Source organism: Theropithecus gelada, chromosome 1 (assembly GCF_003255815.1).
Source record: "Theropithecus gelada isolate Dixy chromosome 1, Tgel_1.0, whole genome shotgun sequence".
Lineage (NCBI taxonomy): Eukaryota > Metazoa > Chordata > Mammalia > Primates > Cercopithecidae > Theropithecus > Theropithecus gelada.
This window is the reverse complement of record NC_037668.1, coordinates 101,090,583-101,103,657: the sequence shown is the minus strand read 5'-3', so window position 1 is coordinate 101,103,657 and position 13,075 is coordinate 101,090,583.

The following is a 13,075-nucleotide window of genomic DNA, read 5'->3' as shown; positions in this document are numbered from 1 at the left end:
GCTTGCCGCCATGATGGTGAGGCCTCCCCGGCCACGTGGAACTGTGAGTGCATTAAACCTCTTTTTTCTGTATAAGTTACTCAGTCTCAGATATGTCTTTATCAGCAGTGGGAAAATGGACTAATACAGTGTGAAATCAATGTATTTGGCATGTGAGAAGGACATGAATTTTTGAAGACCAGGGGTGGAATATTATGTTCCGAGTGCTTGTGTCTCCCCAAAATGTATATGCTGAAGTCCTAACGTCTGAGGTGATGGAATTAGGTAGTGAAGCCTCTGCGTGGTAATTCAGCCATGAGAGGGGACTTCACCAATAGAATTAGTACCCTTATGAGTGTGCCCCTTCTCCCATGTGAGGACACAGCAAGAAGACTCATTTTTGAAGCAAAAAACAGGCCCCATCCGGACACTGAATCTGTTGGTATCTTGATCTTGAAATTCTTAGTCTTCAGAATTATGAGAAATAAATTTTTGTTGTTTGTAAACCACCCAGTCTGTGGTATTCTGTTATAGCAGCCTGAATAGACTAAGAAACTTGGACAATTAAGAGTGGTATCTTTCAACATCCTCCCTCCTATCCTTTGTGCTATTTGTGTCACACATTTACACATATATATATATATACACACAATATATTGTATATATATATATACAATAAACTAAGCTGGCATTAAAATAGTTTTATAATAAGCTTTTTATTAGTTTTGATTTAGAAGAATAATTTTTTAATAGAAAATGTATTTTCTCTATATCCATATATTTACCGTCTTTTGGTGGTCCTTTTCCATTTGTCTAGATTCAAATTTTCACCTGGTATCCTGATTAAAGAATGTGCTTTAAGTTTTCTCATAGTATAAGTTACTGGAAATGGTTTTCTCTTCAATTTGTTTTTCTGAAAATGTCTTTATTTTACATTAATGTCTGAACACCATCTTCTCTAGTTATAAAATTCTAGATTGACAAACTTTTTCCATTTTCATTTTTAAAGATGCCCCATTTTCTGCTTGCATAGTTTGTCATGATAGCTATGCTATTTTTTTCTATTTATCTGTACATAAAATATCCTTTATTTGTTTTGCCATTAAATTTTTCCCTTTTTTACCTTGTTTTCAACAATTAACTATAATCTTCCTAGGACTAGTTTCTTCGCTTTTTGCTTTAAGAGGTTTGCTGAACTGTTTAAATTTGGGAATTTATAGTTTTCAACAAACAAAAAAAATAAGCTATTACGTAACAATATTGTCCCATGTTTTCACTAAAGTCTGGGAGTGTGTGTGTGTGTGTGTTTCTCAATCTCTTTTTCAGTGTGGATAGTTCTTACACCTTTGACTTGAGCTATAATGATCCTCATATTCAGCAATATTTTATATTTGTTATTAAGTCAACCCAGTGAGTTGTTTCTACGTATTGTACTTTTTTACTTTTAGAAATATCATTTGGGTTTTTTAAAATATCTTATTTTTGGAAGAGTTCCCCACTCTTAATGGTTGAAATGCAAACGTCTTTCAACCCTGTGTGCTCTCTGGGAACTTTTATCTCACATATCCCCAGTTCTTTTCTCCCTGTCCTTATGATGTTTCTACCTATACATGTATTGCCTAGAATTCAGTAACAGATAGAGGGAGGCCCGTAACAGATAGAGGGAGGCCCCTGTGCAGAATTCTGCAGCTTTTTCTCCATATCACTCTATTCTTCTAGGTAGTCTGTCTTACAAAGTGAAACCACCTCTACTTCCCTGAACTTAGAGCTCTGTCTTGTCACTGTAGCCGGGCTAACAAGCTCTGTGTGGAAACCTAAACCTTTACTAAGATTGGTAAAATGTTTCCAGGTAGAAAGTCATTTTATTTATTTATTTATTTTAAATTGATTTATTTTTTTCTCTCAATAATCACAGTCACATCTTTCTTGGTTTCTATTTTTTCTTAAAATTATTTACATGAAAAAGATAAATCCATTTTCAGTTACTTCATTATTGTTATAATAGAAGTCTCTGCCATACCATATTTTATTGTTTGTTTATTATAGTCTGATTTTCCTAAAACACCATACAGCAGTCTTCTTCACTGTATTTTTACTACATCAATAATTATCTGGCACATAGGCACTGAATGAGTATGTGTTGAATGAATGCTTCTAAATACACATAAAGGAACTGCCTGGTATACAATATCAATGTGAATGTTACTTAGATAATGTACAGGAACAATTATGGATCTAAAGAGAAATGTTGGCTATATCATTTTCTGTCTCAATTATTATTAATGTTCTTAAATAAATTATTCATATGCTTGGTTTGAGTAGTTGGTGTCTGTAGGAAAGAACAAAATCCACATTTGAAATGTCATGATTTCATAAGAGTAGAAGATATACACTCAAAGTAAATTTGAGGTGGATCTACATAGATGTAATATTTATCTAAAAAATCCAAATAGACTTCTTCGACCCAGAGTCAATAATGGACTAAATTAACCTCTACATATAGATGTCCTCAAGTAATAGATGTGATTATCTGGGTTTCACACAATAATGTTTGTCTTTACTTATCCTTTATCCATAGTATTTATCTGATACCCACAGGCTTGCCAGCCATCTCACCTAACCAGCCCATGTTTTGATCTAGAATTTCAACTCATATTTCTGTTTTAGAGTGGTGATAGCCCCAGGCCTAGACTAAAAGCTACTCTATTCCTTCACTTGCCTATTAACTTCAACACTCTGTAAAGCATTCGATGGCAAAATTTAAGTACATTTATCATCAAAATCTGAGGGTAAAGAACTCCCATTTCTGGCCACAATGAAATGGCAGGAGCAGAATTTACCCTCCCACATTAACTGCATATAAAATCAGACACAATATACAAGACATTTTTCAGACACTGGAAAAGAGGCATTTCAGGACAATGACACGTAAAAGAAGGAAAGCAGATGAGGTGGATGATTGTCCTACTTAGTATGTGGTAATAAGTTTGAAAATGCAATAGGGAGAAGAGAAACTCAAATATAAATCAGCAGTCCTGCTGCAGCGAGGAGACAGTGATCAAAGTTCTCAGAGGACAATGGTTAGACTTCAGTGGAAAAATACAACAAAGAAAGAAACTGAGTAAGGAGAGGGCTCTGGAGATATGCAGAAGGGGTCCTTTAAGTCTTTTGTTTAGAATTTATCAGCTTGTGTGAGGAAAATACCTGTAGCCAGAGAAAGAACAATCAGAAAGGAGAAGGAGGAGCCCTCATTGGAGCATTTTAAAGCCAAAAAAAGAAAAAAACAGTCATGCTGCTAGCACTACAATAGAAAGACCTCCTGATTCATGGGAAATTGCTTAGAATCTGTAGGAAGGAATTGGTTTAGAAGTGAGATTACTAGGTCTACTACTAGGGCTGTCGAAAAAATAAAACTGAAAAGCAAGCCCTAAAGGAACAAACTAATTCTTAGAATATAAAATATGTCCCAAAGTAAAGGCAAAAAATGTTTTAAAAAATCAGTAGCAAATTGTAAAATTTGCAATATTTTACATTAAATAAAAATATTAGCATGTAGAGATATAAAAATGTGACATGTAACTAGGAAAGATATACATGTTCAAAATGAAAGATATGAATATGAAGAGAGAAGAGAAATGGAAGATGAAAAATAAACTCAAATAAAACTTCCAGTAATGAAATACACATTATCGATAATTACAAAGACACTATATGGAATGAATTGCAGGTAATTCACTGGAGAAGTAAAGGCCACTGAACTTGAATACACAGTAACAGAATTCTAACATGAAGCATAAAGAGGAGAAAGAAAAAATGAACAGATCATTAATGATTTGTAGAAAATATTAGCAATATGGGAAAGTTTTACAACCTACAGTCACACTCCTTAGCAAATCAAGGTGGCCATTCTTTTCTGCTGGACTGGTCAATATTGTTATAACAGGATTTAACTTACCAAATCTGTGAGTCTATATGGTCTATTTTATGATGAACAATTCTATCAGAAATGACTGGCATGCCATTCAGAATATATAAAAGAATAACCATAACAATGATGTCTGCTTAACTCAACTTCAAGAATTTCTGAGTAAAGTCGCAATGCCAGAACAAGTAATTTTATTTTTTATTTAACTTCCATGAGGATTCCCAATTGCTTCAAAATTAAGCAATAAGCTTTTAAAGGGGCAACTTTTCAACTGTGAAATGTATTGAATTTTGGCAGCTTTAATTTTACTTCTTTGTGCAGTAGTTATTATTCCTGTACTTTTTTTCAGTGCATTTCTGTGTCATTCTTAAAATCATTTTCCCATATTACCTTTGAAAATATTGAAGCGTTCTAAACAGTGTCTAACACAAAAGATATGCATCCCTGATGTACAGTAACTCTTTGCACTCTATTATCTAGCTGACATTCTACCTGAGCCTTTTATATTCCCTGTAAGAGTAAGCTTTCTCCAGATCCTGTATAAGATGTGTCTAGGATTCCTATCGTATTATTAAAAATCAAATATTAATTGTTCTGAATTCACATTGAATTTTCACATATCTTTTATGCAACCTCATAATCTAACATAGCAAACTTTTATTAAAGATAAAAGTATTTTATGTAACAATAACTAGACCCTTTTCTATTCTTTAATCTCATGCATTTTGTTGCTAAATCTTTCATTGTATATTTTTGCCAATATCTAAAACTTCTACCTTTCCATTGATGTCATATCACACTCTTCACAAGTCTATTCTCACCATTAAAGAATAAAATCATTCAGTTTGTTAATATGTTGTGTTATGTTTCAACTTTTCAAATTGAATACACATTTTCAAAAATTCTATATTGCTAATCAGAATTTTATAAGTAAATTTGAATTTACTGTTTTCCCACAGTTATAAAGAAATGCCTTACAATCTTTCTCAGAATATAAGTTTCATTATAATAACAATAATAGTTTATAAGAAAGAATGAAGAAGCCAAACACACAGAAACTTTTTAACCTATTAGCCTCTCCCATTCTCTTTCAAAACTCATGAAATATCTGGCTTGAATGGCAATGTAATTGCTTATAATTGCATAATAAACTTCATTTGTTATATTTTTTGGCTCTAACTTTTCCTTTAGTAAAGTGTGATTTCCTTCATCTCTTGAGACTATTTTTAAAACATAAACTTCAATTACCTGATTTTTTAAGAACAATAAAAAAATGCATTGATGCAGTTATAAATCTTGCTATACCAAAGTTTTAATCAGTGCTCTCCAGAGAAACAGAACCAATAGGAGATACAAACACATACACCAACCCATAAAAAGAGAGAAAGAAAGAGGAGAGAGAGTGAGATGATAAGCACTAAGTTTAAGTGATTACGGGAGCTGGGAAGTCCCACTACCTGCTATCTGTAAGCTGCAGACCTGGGAGAGTCTATTGTGTAGTTCCAGTTCAAGTTCAAAGACCTGAGAGCTTGGAGAACCAATGATGTAAGTTCTAGCTCAAGGGCAGGAAAAGACCAATGTCCCATGCCAAAAACATTCAGTCAGAGAGAGCAAATTGTCCCCTATCCCACATTTTGTTCTATTCAGACCCTCAGCCAATTGAATGATTCTCCCTTGCGCTGGGTAGAGCAATCTTCACTCAGTCTACTAATTCAAATGCTAATCTCATCCAGAAAACACCCTCAGAGACACATTCGGTGTAATGTTTAATCAAATGTCTGGGTAAAGTTGACACCTAAAATTAACCATCATAGAACCCCTTGAAAAGATAGCATTAATAACCCTTCATTGGATCCTTGATGATGATGGCACAGGGATGAGACTTGAAGAAGACTGAAGACATTATAATCACATATTATCTTATTAACGTATTATGTAGGATATCTAATGTTGATTTTAGTTTTAACTCTCTTTTTATTGTGATGTTAGTATTGAGCAAGATGAAATTTAACAGATTTCAGGCAAAGTGGCCAATAAGATGTGACTGCCTAATTCACATAACTTTCACAAATATCAGATTAGTGATTGCATCATGGAACTGCTGAAATATATTTTATTATATTGTTTTTACTTGATAGTCAAATACTTACATGTTCATTCAAATGAGAACATGGTTATGATTATTCATTGCCCTATAACTAAACAACATTCAATGAATTTTAGACATTAAAAATTATTCAGTTCAACCAAACTTTTGATAAATTGTATAACCTCATCTTGTTACCTGAGCCACCACATAACCTCATTAAAATACTGTGCAACAGTTTCTGTGTTAATACACTCCCAAATAACCCCCTTGAGCAACAAAAGGAGAAGCTTGAACTCACTATAATTAAAGAGAGTATAATTAGGCAATGGGTAACCTATAAGCAGAGGAATATTCAGGCCTAGGCTGGCTTCTGATTAATTATACAAGTAATTTTCCAGTATACCTCCTACTAGAACTGTCTAATCAGGCCTGCTAGTAAGGGATATTATCAAAACAACACATCTCTATTAGGTACGAAGCCATGATGTATTATTAGGACAGTTAAGACCACAGGATCGTTATCTCATTGTGAAAAATAGTTCTACAATGACTTGGAGTGTGGTGCTCTTGTAAACACTGTAGAAGGCAGTGGTTTTAGGAAACCAAAAATGTTTTAAAAGTCTACAAATTTTTAGCTATTTAAAGAAATTATGGCTAATGAATATTTAATCATACAGATGTTATAAATAAAGTTTTGGTGCCACAAAGGGAACAGTACTCAAATATAAATTTTTCTTTTTAATTCTCAGCAAGGCAAGTTACTTCTATGGAAGTGTGCACCCTTACAGATGGAGCAATGGTGAGCACACACTTGGACAAAGAAGGGGTTCTTATCCCTGACACACGTGGCTCCTGCTGCTGTGTCCTTCCCCTATTGGCTAGGGTTAGACCGCACAAGCTAAACTAATTCCGATTGGCTAATTTAAAGACAGTGACAGGGTGAGTGGTTTGGCAGGAAAAGTGGTTATGACAGAGCAGATAATCAGAATGAGTCAGAATGGAGCAGGTAATGGGAATGAGTTAGGGTGGGGCAGGTGCTTGAAATGAGTCAGGGTGGAGCAGGTAATCGAAAAAGATTGCTTTATGAGGAAGTTAAGTTTTTGTTTGTTTGTTTTGAGATGGAATCTTGCTCTGTCACCCAGGCTGGAGTGCAGTGGTGCGATCTCCACTCACTGCAAGCTCTGCCTCCTGGGTTCAGAAAGTTAAGTGTAAAAGTACTAGGCAAAGAATTGAACACACTGACATATTGCTTCTTTGAAAAGAAATTTAGAACTCATATCTAACACAGATAATTACTTTTCCATTTATTTCCAGCTTTGAAATTATGTAGAAATATTTTGAAATTTCAGAAAACATCAATTTATTTTCAAAAGGAAGTTTCAGAATAATCATTTAGTTTTGTTTTTAGAATAAACTTTTTTCTAGTTTTTGAATTTTCAATTCTTTTTATTTGAATGTGGTTGATTGAAATCTGCTCTCTTAGGAAGACCTGCTTAGTTCTTTTTCTGGATATTTTTCTTCACTACACGAAAAGCCTCCAGATTGTGGAAATGAAACAATGCCCTATCCTGGCCCATTAGTCAATACTTGACTCAGAACAGATTCAGAATGAATTATCTGGACAAGATGGATGACAGAATATTCCAACAGACACAATAAACAAAATACTTTAACAAACAGAATAAGCCTGGCTAGAGAAATCGGAGACTCAGAATAGGATACTTTACCATTTGGAGCATGTTATTCAAATAGTATTCTACAAAACAAAAACAAAAACAAAATATTCATATTTGTTCTGCTAATAATGAGTTCCTGGTTAAACCTTGGAAGACACTGGATTTAATAACATTAACTAAATTTCCGTTATGCAAACACCTTTATTATAATGAGCCTTTGAATTTCTAAAAAGTAAGATCTGATATTAAAAGTTCTCCCTGATTATATACTGTTAAACTATTTACTGTCTGTAGAATGTCAGTATTCTAGAAAACACAGTTTAGAAATGGGTAGAACAAAGATGAAAATGTCCAAGGTACATTCATTGTACCAGAACACTACACTTTATTAGCTCTAAGAACTTCAGCAACCCTTTTTCTCATAAAATCATTTCAACCCTTTCTCCATCAAAACACATGTACACACACACACACAACACACACACACACACACACACACACACACATCCATATGCCTCACCATTTCAACTGAAGCTGAAATTGACTTTCTCCAGGAATATATTTTTTCAATCATTCCACCTTGTGGCATATATCTCAGCACTCATGGATGCCTAAGTTTTCAATAATTATTATTTTTTCATTACTCCTTTTACTTACAATTAACTTTAAACTCTAGGGTTGGAATATATATGGCTTGTGTCTTTAATAGCTTAAAACTTCGCACCTAGTGGATGGCACAAGGAAAAATGGACAAAATTAATATGATTAGTTTTTGAGGAGAGATACAGGGTACCACAGAAATACCATGTATCCAGGAAGTGATACTTAATATAAGTTTTCTAGCACATAGCTGTGTGACCTGAGTAATGTAGTTAAATCCATAGAACATCGGTTATATCTTCTGATATTTATAAAAGGAATGCTAGGCTAAGATTTTGAAGCTGAAAGGAATTTGGAAATTTTATTATTCCTGGTCTAATACTTTGTTTTCTACCTTACCCCCATCCATCCCCATACAAAAACATAATTCCTGCTGAGGATCTACCTAACTTCTTCATATAAACTGTAATGGGTGGAGAATTACTTAATCCAGAGTAGCCCAAAATGTTAATGCCTTAGACAAGCTTGAAATCCATTTTTCACCTCTGAAATTCCATGATTTATTAATTTGATTGCATGGATAGATTATTATACTTTGAGTGATTAAAAAAATGGGAACCAATATCAAAGTCAGTTAATGGAGATAGATCTTTGGCAGCCACCACTCCAGATGGCCTCCCACTGCCATCATGCAGCTGCAGCAGGGAAGCGCCCTATGGCTGCATGCTCCATGGAGTCTGCAGGAGCCCTGCCCCTTCCGTGTTGGGGCAGGAGTTCCCTAGGTGCTGCTGTAGCTGCCCAAACTAGGGCTGTAGACCTGGGTCTCCAACTCCATGGAGCAGGCAGGGGCCCTGACCTCCTCGGTGGGGCTGCAACCATCCAAGTTATGGCTGCAGATCAGAGCCTCCCTGTGTCTTTGGGGTGTCGCAGGGGCAGGAGCAGGCAGGATCCCTGCCCTCCCGTGTGCAGCTGCAGCCGCCCAATGCACAGCGCAGACCCAAGCCTCCTGCTCCACAGAGCAGGCCGGAGCCCTGGCTTGGGCACAGCTGCAGCCACCCAAACGGGCACTGACGACTCAGGCATCCCTGCACTCATGGGGGCCTGCGAAGGTCCCCCACCCTCCCTCACAGGCTCAGAAGTACCTGATGCTGCTGCCTGGCTTCTCCCTGCTGTGAGTGCCTACTCTGATCTGGGAGCGGGGTTGAGGCCGAGCCCTGGTGCTGCACAGTCCAGCTAGGTGTGAGCACGCTTAGGGCAGCACTGACACGCCAGCCCCGGTACACCTCAGCCCTCTCCGGAATTGGGGCCCAAGGAACATGAGAGGGGAAGCTGAAGGAGTCTGAGGGGGGCTGGACGCTGGACTGCAAGTGCTCCTTGGTTCAAGCAGCCTGGGTGTCATGGATGGCAGTGAGAGGCAGACAGGCTCCTGGGCAGAAGGGGGTGGGTTCCCAGTAAAGCCCCACCTTCAGGCCAGGGAGGGCCTGAAGGCTGGGGGCTGGACTACCAGTCAGGGGTCCCCAGCGGGGTCTTTTGCCTTTTCCAGGCCCTCCCATGTCAGCCCATGAACCAGTCAGCACACACTTCCTCCCCTCTGAGGTTTATAAAAGCCCCGAGTTCAGCCAGAGCAGTGCAGAAGAGGAAGAGACGATGGGAGGAGCAGCTGCAGAGATGAGCTACCCTCTCTGCTGATAGCAGTAAATGACAGGACGACCAGCAGTACAGAGGAGCCACCCTCTCAGCTGAAAACTTCAGAGACCTTCAGAGATGTTGGGACTGCCAGCTGCAGAGAGTAGCCACCCTTTCCAGGCCTCCTCTCTGCTGATAACTGCAGAGAGGATGGGAGGACCTGCTTGCAGAGAGTGGCCACCCACTCTAGGGCCTCTACTCTGCTGAGAGCTGAACACTTGATGGGATGACTTGTCTGCACAGAGGACCTACCCTTGCGGGTCTCCTCTGAGCTATTCTAACACTCAATAAAACTCCTGTTTGTCTTGCTCACTCTCCACTTGTCTGTGTACTTCATTCTTCCTGGACGCAGGACAAGAACTCAGGCAAAGGAGCCACTGGCCACAGAAGTTTTCAGCCAGAAAAGTAACACCCCGAAAATCCTGTAACAAAAGCTAAAATAATACAAGCACTATAAGAATACAGAAGTAAGAATGCTGGGAAATGCTCACCTGGTCAACAAGTGCTGATCACAAAAGCGCTTTAAATATCATTACTACATATAATTTTATTAAGCAAATAAAAGAGTTGTGCTCTAAAGGGATTTTCATTTTTTCTCTTCTTTTTAAATTTTATTTATTTATTTATTTATTGCAGCAAGAAGATACTAAGGAAAAACAAAGAGCTCACTCTTGATTCAATAATCTGGTGGAAAATGTTGTAGCTAATTCTTTCTCATTCTCCAACCTCCAATAGCAAGAGCAGAGTGGCACTATAAGAAGACTAAACACTGTACAGAATTGGAATTTCAATTAATCATCATGTTTATTCTAATGATGTATATAGATATGATTCAACATGTGAATTTTCCTATAACATAAATAAAAGAAACCATATCATAGTTTGTGATCAAAATGGATAGCAAAGTAACGGCCTGACTATAGAGGAGGTACCTTCTTAAGGTAGTTTACTTGAATACAACATACAGGGTGCTTTTAAATAATTTTAAATAAAAAGTGATATGATAATATATTTCTAAATGTTAGATACTCACCCAGGCAGCACTTTGAAAAATATGAGGGAAACCAGAAGAGAGACTAGAGAAATTGACTATAGAATAGCAGCAGCAGGGCAAATGTTCAAGACCATTTGGAACATGACAGGTCAGTGTCGATGAGGGTCTAAATAAAGTGGTAATGGCAGTAGTAATGAAGTCATGCCAGTTAAACTTTTGTAACATTCACACTCTAGCCTGCCATCTCCCTCTTTGCAGTGACTGTGTGCTCACGGTGCTCCTAAAAGCTGAGTGGTTTAGCCCGCGTATGGCTAATTAGGTCTGCAACAATTTTCCTTAGTATATTTAGTTTGGAATTTTAAATTCTCATTATCGTATATGCCCAGCCCCCGCACAATGAATGCTTTAATACAGGCATGGCAGAAAGCCACAATTTTAAAGGTTAAGGCTCTTCCTACATGACCCCCACTGGAGTTTGGCTGGTAAGAGGCAATAGAAATCTGCTTAACTCTCAATTGCTTATGTTTAATTGTATGAGCAAATCCATTTCTTGAAGGATGAGTCTTGAGTGCCAGCAAGATTCACATACATTTGAGGGAAACATTTAGTCCCAGAATATCCCATGCTAATACTTTAAAAGTTAACACCGATTTTATGTAGCATAATTTGATGTGGTGAAGAATATCAAATGAGGAGAATATTTTAACAGTATAACATTGAAAATGTAGTGGGCCCACATTCTTTCAGCAGATGAGAGGAGGCTTATAAAATTATATTTCTAAGAAAACAAACACAATGTTTCATTCCTGCTATTATCAGTCTCCCTTCACTTTACCTCTCTTCCTTCTCTAACCCCAGAGCATTCTGAGATTTCAAAACAAAAAGAAACAATGCTTAAAATAGTTGGGCCGTTCTGGGATCCATCCAAATATGATGATTAATTGATATAAAAGAGCCATAGCGGCCAGGCGAGGTGGCTCATGCCTGTAATCCCAGCACTTTGGGAGGCCCAGGCGGGCGGATCATGAGGTTGGGAGATCGAGACTATCCTGGCTAACATGGTGAAACCCTGTCTCTACTAAAAAAAGTACAAAAAATTAGCTGGGTGTGGTGGCGGGCACCTGTAGTCCCAGCTACTCCAAAGGTTGAGGCAGGAGAATGGCATGAATCTGGGAGGCGGAGCTTGCAGTGAGCGGAGATGGGAGATGGAGCCACTACACTCCAGCCTGGGTGACAGAGCAAGACTCCGTCTCAGGAAAAAAAAAAAAGAGCCACAATTCCAAGGCTTAAGTGGCATGTTTAACATTCCAGTGGGGCAACTGATATGCTAATAAAGATTTAGGAACAGCGTTTTTTGTTTGCTTAAGATATCACTGTGCTTATGACTTTTTTATCCACGTAACAGAGGTTTTCTTTAGTGGAAAAAGTAGAATTGAGACTATGGTTACATCCTGCAACTTTGAAAGTTTCTTCTTTTACTTTTACTTTTATTTAAACCAAATAATCAGGCCGGATAGTATGTTTGAGAGTTAAAATGGTGGAATAACTAGATTATTTTAACCAGATAGAAAATCTTACTAATCAAAATACAGTGACTTTTAAAAGAAACCATCTATTCTTTTGGCCATTAGTTAAATAGTATATTGAGAAGAAATATGGATTTTTTTTCCCATTTATGGCACTTAAGATTGTATGGTATAATGTGGTTTACATTTTTTAAGGGTCACGCAGGAGCTAAGTATCCTTAAATTTTTTCTGATAAAATTTACTTCTGTTTGACCGGGCACAATGGCTCATGCCTGTAATCCCAGCACTTTGGGAGGCTGAGGCGGGTAGATCACCTGAGATCAGGAGTTCGAGACCAGCCTGGCCAACATGGTGAAACCCTGTCTCTACTAAAAATACAGAAAATTAGCTGGGCGTGGTGGCAGGTGCCTGTAATCCCAGCTACTTGGGAGGCTGAGAAGAGAATAGCTTGAACCCAGGAGGCAGAGGTTGCAGTGAGCCAAGATTGCACCATTGCACTCCAGCCTGGGCAACATAAGCGAAACTCCATCTCAAAAAAAAAAAAAAAAAAAAAAAAAAAAAAAAAAAAAAAATTTTTTTTTTTTTTTTTTTTTATATTA